This window comes from Podarcis melisellensis (genome assembly GCF_964234715.1).
Source record: "Podarcis melisellensis genome assembly, chromosome: 11".
NCBI lineage: Eukaryota > Metazoa > Chordata > Lepidosauria > Squamata > Lacertidae > Podarcis > Podarcis melisellensis.
The window spans coordinates 796,541-803,948 of NC_138543.1; positions in this window are offsets into that span (position 1 = coordinate 796,541).

Consider the following 7,408-nt stretch of genomic DNA (forward strand, 5'->3'; position numbering starts at 1 on the left):
TCTTCTTGGTTCCATAATGGCAAACATAAAGATTGGAGGATATTGTTAAAGCATTTCTTTCAGCTATGTGGGCAAAGGCTTTCCCTGCTATACTCAGCAGGGAAATTCTGTGATGGTTGTTGTTGTTGTTGTTGTTGTTGTTATACCTCGCCCATCTGGCTGGGTTTCCCCAGACACTCTGGGCAGCTTACAGCAAATATAAAAACATAATAAAACATGAAACATTTAAAATCTCCCAATACAGTGCTACCTTCAGATGTCTTCTGAAAGTTGTGTAGTTCTTTGTTACAGCTTGGTGGTCACATTTGTTCTCGTAGAGGATCACAATGCTGGAGTCATGCATGTTGTCCTGTTCTTGTTCCTAACACTGCAAGAGGAGGTGCTGAAACTCTCCAATGGTTTGTCTTCACCCCCAAAGGCACCATCCTCCATTGTTTCCCAGGATAGATGGATACTGTCAACAACCTTTTAAGCTTCAGAGTCCAGGCTCTTTCTCCCTACTCCCAGGAAAGTGAGTTTGCATCCAAATGTGCTCATTACTAGCACAAATAAAAGTAGTGCCTACTTGATTGCACTTCTGCATGTCTCTGTAGCATCCCAGCTTTCCTCTTACAGCCTCAAATCCTGCCCATGATTGGCCCTCACTATTGTTTCATGGGGTTACGAAGGGTTGGACACAACTAAACGACTAAACAACAATTGTTTACCCAGAACAGGCTTTCATGCTTTCAGGCCCTTCTGGATTGGTGCCGTCCAGCCTCTGGGCTGTGCACACAGATCCCTGTTCTGAATTGGTTCACACATGTATCTACTACTAGTGGACTCATCTTTTTTCTGTCACCATTTATAACACCTTTGACCTGTTTATGGTTGTGCGGTTATTCACGGTTATTCAGCACAGAGTGGTTGAGATTCCAGTATTAAAGGTTCAATGTAGGGTTGCCATATTTTGAAGAGCAAAAAAGAGGACACCTTTGCTGACTTCTACTTTTAACTATGGATTGCTCTGACGGCTCTCATTTTACATACCCAGGAAAAAAGAAGATGTGACTTGGAAAAAGAGGACACGTAGCAATCCTATCAAGGTCAACCTAACCATGATGACAATTTATGAGACAATTGTGCCCCCAGACCTACAAATCACAGCCAACCTGTTTAGCCTTGTACCACTTTCATACAGCTGCTTTGGAAAGCAGAACACCTCTTAATTAGAGCCATTAAATTAATTGCTTAATGTCTATGCAGGCAATTGAGCATGCCAAACCCCTATAAATGTGTAAATGGGCATTATTATTTTTTAAGCTTTAACTGAATAAAGGCAGATACAGTATTTTTCTGCCTATAAGACGCCCCCATGTATAAGACCCCCCCCATTATTTTTTTTGAGAGACTCAGTTTTAAGAAAATGAGGGGAGATGGCTCAAAGTTGGCTCAAAGCCTCCACGCAGCTGTGGGCAGGAAACACCCCCCAGATCGCTCCCCTCTGGGGAAGCCACATTCCCGACTGGCTGGCAGCGTGCTTCTTCTCCCCCCACCCCATGCCACTATCCGTGTATTGGACAACCTGTTTTTTGAAATGATTTTTGAGTCAAAAAAACCTCGTCCAATACACGGAAAAATATGGTATATTGAATTTCACGTCAGATACAGAAGGCAAATATTGGATTGGCCAGACATTGGGCTACAGGCTATGTTAATCAAGAAGGGAACAGCTAAGAAATAGTAAGGAAAGCTTTTGTTGGATCGATCCCATTGCTTCTATTTGGGAAGAGCCCACTGATACATTTCCTGGTACATTAGAGTGGTTCAGACTTTTGGGTTTGGGTTCATTTTCACTAGGGATGTCCCAGACCCCAAGATTCACCATGTTTCTGTGCATTTAAAAAAGTGCTGATTAGTTTCTGAATCACTCTTTGCTCTCTGTGCTTTTATCTGTGCTTCATGTTCCAAGAAGCTCTGTTCAAAACAAATCTGTTTCCCATTTGTTGCAATATATTAAAAAATATACTATATTGATATAAAAAGGCTTTTCCCTTTATTGACATATTGATATAAAAAGGCTGTTTTTCCCTTTGGGCCAAAGTGGATGGAATTTACAGGCCTCTCCATTGTGGATTAACTCTGCTAAATTACAGATAAATGGGTCCAGGGGGTCTTTGTGATGGAATTAAAAGGGTTCACTTCCTTCCATATTCCATATTAGGACAATACTTTATTAGGCCTACTAAAACTCAGATTTGTTTCATACTTTTGAAGGGAGGAAGCAAATGGTTTGCCTCTTGCTCTTCCTTACCTTAAAATAATTATGCAGTGTCTGAGTGTTTGTTTGCATATTAAAAAAAACAAAACTTTGCAGCTTCTCACCAGCCTTTCCTTTTAGGCCTCTAATAAGGCTGTGTAGAATGCAGTCTGAAAAACGATGAGATTCATTTTTATTTTTTGTTAATGCAGAGCAACATTGAATTTTTTTAAAAAAAACTTAAATGAAGCTTTAAACTTTTTTGGAAGAAAGGAAAACCCTTCTGCTTCTGTGCATCAACAAAAACCAACCAAACCAAAATCAAAACCATAGCTCTTCAGTGTTCTGCAGACAATATTTTGGACAGCCTCACTTCTGAAAAAACCCCTGGTCCTGGAGAAATATAGAGACAGGAATAGCAGCTATGAATGGCTGCTTCCTAGGACTTGTTGCCATCCTTGGATGTTTCCTGTGTTCCCATTTTGGCTCCATTAAACCATCTCAGCCCCACACTTTTTGACTTTTATTGAGGCATCAAATTATATTTCTTTGGACTAAATCCAAGACCTAGGAAGCAGCCACTCATAGCTGGCATGCCCACACACATAATGTTCCTTAATTCAGCAAAGATCTACCTGTTCCATCCAAAATAGAAAGTGAGCCTATGCCAGTCACTTCCCCTTTCTTCTTGCATAAACTTCTCTCTGTGGGAGAAAAAGTGCTTCTTGCGATTCAGAGACTTTAAATCTCGTTCTTTCCTGTTGTCTGCCTGCTAACTTGGGGGCCTTTATGGGCAGACATTGTACTTGCATTGTGTATGTGATTTCTCATTCCAGCTTGCTGTGGAGAGATTATAATACCCTTTAAAAATCACAGGCGGGTGAATCCTGTGAGCGTGGGACTCGACGGGCACCCTTAGCGCCCCCCCAATTCACGGGAAAACCCGATTACGGGCTCCGGAGCGAAGCGGGGCGAGTGGCGCGGTGCTGTGAGTCAACTGCTACTTCCACAGAGCAAAGCCGCACAGCTGTTACTGGAGAGCGTTGACTTTTTCCTGGGACAATTCGACTTCAAAAGCAACTACCCGTGAGTAGGATAAATTGGAAAAAAGGGAAGAAAAAAGATTTAATTTGGCACCGAAGCGGGGAGGCATAATCAGGAAGTCCGCCTTCCGCTTTTGTAAATAGACTAAAGTAAAGAGGCTGTAAGCTAAAGCCTTGGAAAGCTGATCGGAAAGGACTAAAATCCCAACATCAAAAATAAGTGAAACCCCCTTGGTTGCAGGAGAAGAGGAGGGAGAGGCTTGGACTATATGCACCTGCAAGAGAGATGGAAGGAAATTAAAATCTACCGTTCAAAACCTGGGAACGGGCTGCCAATGGACAATAAGACTGCCGCACTGTGAAATGCACTGCTTGTGAATAGAGCACTTTCTGACAGCTAGCTCTGCAAGAGAGATACATTGTTTTGGGCTGTCCCCTCCTGATCTTAGAAAGAAGGGAAAGTAACTGAAAAGTAACTGAAAATTGAAACTGACTTTCTTCTTTTTTACTCTGCTTGAGTTGGGGGTTTAAAAGGTGTTACTTTGTAATACAATAAGTACAGACTGCAATTGTGTCCCCCTAGAGGAAGTTTCTGAAATTGTTATAACAATTGGGCCAGGGAAATTTTCCACTTCAAAATAAATTGTGTGGCCGTGGGATTGACCTTGGACTTTCTGTTGAAGTGTTATGGCAGATGGGAAAGAAAAAGTAGAGTCGCTCCAAGACAAAACAACAAGGTCTGGGAAATCTTGGCAGCGAAGAGCATCAGCATCTGGCCCTTCTGCCTCATCTGTGGTTGTACCTACACAATCTAAGTCAAAAGGTATGTCATCAGAAGAAGCTTTAGCACTTGCATTAGGTAAGATAAATGAATCATTGGAAAAGCTAAGTAAAAAAGTGGATGCAGCATCAACTAAAATTGACCAAAATACAATAAGCATTAATAATTTGGGACAAAAGGTGAATATTAATACAGAAACTATTGAGAAATTGTTACAGGAATCTACTTTAATTCGACAGACTGCAGAAGAAGCAAAGGAAAAGCAGCTGCCATAGAGGTGAAGATAACACAACTGGAAACAAAGAGCGTTCCAGACCTACAGAGGCAACTTGAGGACCATAGGTCGACGCTTTCTATGATTGAACTTAAGGAGAAACAAATGAACTTGAGGATCAGAGCCGTGCCTGAATTAGAGAAGGACAGTTTGATAGACTTTCTCACACAGGAATTTGCAGACTTTTGGGATTTGGACTTGGAGCAAGAAGAATTTAAGATTGTGAGTGCTTTTAGACTTGGAAGAGGGGGGAAGAAGAACAGGGTGAGAGACTGTTTGATTACCCTCCGAACTAAAGAGGAGAGAGACAAAATTCTGGGTTTGCACTTTCAGAAGACCTTGGGAATACACCAGTCAAGAGTGGAAATATTCAAAGATATTCCGAAACATCTTTTGGACCTTAGGTCCAACTGTGGAGATTTGGTTGTCCTGCTGAGAAGGAATGGAATCATCTTTAGGTGGGAATTTCCCCAAGGCCTATCTTTTAGCTTTAAAGGAAGAAAGATATAAATAAGATCAGTAGAGGATAAGGAAAAATTTCTGAAAGACTACGGAGAAGACCTGCAGAAAGAATCTGGAGAAGAGCCAGGAGCATTGGACAGAAAACCATCAGACAGAGGACCAGAACAAAAAGCACTGAATAGAGGATCACCAAAAAGAGGAATACTAGACATAGCAAGATTATCCTTCGGATTGGACTGTCCAGAGCAAGTGACATTAATACCACTGACAGAACAAGAGCAAGCACTTGGAGGAAAATCAGAGTAACTACATCATGGCACTGCAACTACTAAGCTGGAATGTTAATGGACTCAACTCCCCTCAAAAAAGGCGAAGAGTCTTTACTAAAAAAGGAACAATTGGACTTGATTTGCCTACAGGAAACACATGTGATAAGGCTCCATAGGAAAGTATTGAGTAATAACAGATTGGGTCAAGAATTAATTTCATAAGACAAAGTCAAAAAAAGAGGAGTGGTAATTTATGCAAAGGAGAGCCTATCACCGAAATTCATATTTAAAGATGACCAAGGAAGATTCGTCGCAATTGAAATTCAATTACAAGGAGAGAAATTTTTGATAGTGGGCGTTTATGCACCAAATGAGGGGAAATCAGAATTTTTTAAGAAGTTGCATGAGACTCTGATGGACTATATGGATTACAATATGATTTTGATGGGAGACATGAATGGAGTGGTGTCTACAAATATGGACAAGGCACAGAGACAGGTAGTCACCAAGGATGGCAGACTACCAAAAACCTTTTTTGACATGACTGACAATATGGACTTAGTTGACATTTGGAGAATAAATAACCCCTTGGGTAGAGAGGGAACTTTCTTCTCTGAAGCCAAAATGACATGGACAAGAATTGACCAAATTTGGGTAACTAGAGGGTTGGCTCCGAAGACCAGAAAAGTGGAAATTTGCCCTAAAACTTGCTCCGACCATAATGCGGTAAAGATGGAAATGAAACTAACACCAATTGGTTCCTTTAAATGGAGGATGAACGACACCTTGTTTCGGAACGAGGAAGTGACTAAGAAGGCCAAAAAAACCTTGAGAGATTATTTTGAGATAAATATGAATACTACGGTCGAAAAAAGAGTAATTTGGGACGCAAGCAAAGTGGTTATGAGAGGATTCTTGATACAACAGAATGCAATAAGGAAGAGAGCTCAAAATGAGAATAAAGACAAAATTTTGGAGAAAATAAAGGAAGGTGAGAAGAAATTGAGAGCGAAACCAAAGTCGCAGGAGATCTTGAGAGAAATAAAGTTACATCAAGTACAATATATGAAAATGATGAGCCAGGAAATAGAATGGAAAATTAAGCAGATGAGACAAAAAACATTTGAATCGGCCAATAAATGTGGGAAATTGCTGGTTTGGCAAATGAAAAAAAGACAAAAACTTAATACCATTACAAATTTGGAAGTGGAAGGAAAGAACATACAGAATCCAGCGGAGATTAGAAAGTGCTTCCAGAGGTATTTTGAACAACTATATACACAAGGGACACAGAAAGAAATTGACATTGATAGATTTTTGAAAATAAATGGATTACAAAAAATCTCTCAAGAAAACAAGCTAATGCTGAACTATAAAATAACCGAGCAGGAGGTAGAAGGTGCCATTCAGAATATGCAATTGGGCAAATCTCCAGGGCCGGATGGCTTAACTTCAAGATATTATATATCCTTGAAAGAATGGATAATACAACCATTAAAGGAAGTCTGTAATGAAATTTTGGAGGGGGAAAAAGCACCAGAGTCGTGGAAGGAAGCTTATATTACACTTATACCGAAAACAGAGTCCGAGAAGACACAACTTAAGAATTACCGCCCCATATCTCTGCTCAATGTGGATTATAAAATTTTTGCAGATATTTTAGCCAAAAGATTAAAAAAAGTATTAGCAGAATTGATACATAAAGATCAGGCAGGCTTTCTCCCGGGTAGACACTTGTCTGATAATATGAGAAATATAATTAACATTTTAGAAAAACTACAGGTGAATATTAATACCAAAGCAGTTTTGATATTTGTGGATGCGGAGAAAGCTTTTGACAATATTTCTTGTTTTATGAAGAAGAACCTACAGGGGATGGGGGTTGGTCAAGGTTTTGGAAATGGTATAGGTGCAATATATTCAGAACAAAAGGCTAAATTAATTGTCAATAATGTAGTGACAGAGGAATTTAAGATAGAGAAAGGAACACGACAAGGTTGCCCAATTTCCCCATTGCTTTTTATATCGGTCCTGGAGGTTCTTTTAAATATGATTAGAAGGGACCAATTGGTTAAAGGTATACAAGTCGGAGCTAAACAGTACAAATTGAAAGCATTTGCTGATGATCTAGTATTGACATTACAGGAGCCAGAATCTAGTACAAAAAGAGTATTGGAATTGATTCAAGAATTTGGTCAGGTTGCGGGATTTAAGTTGAACAAGTTAAAAACTAAGGTTTTAGAGAAAAATCTAACAGAGATTGAGAGAGAGAGGTTTCAGAAGGAGGCAGGATTAACATTGGTTAAGAAAGTGAAATACCTGGGGGTTAATATGACTGCC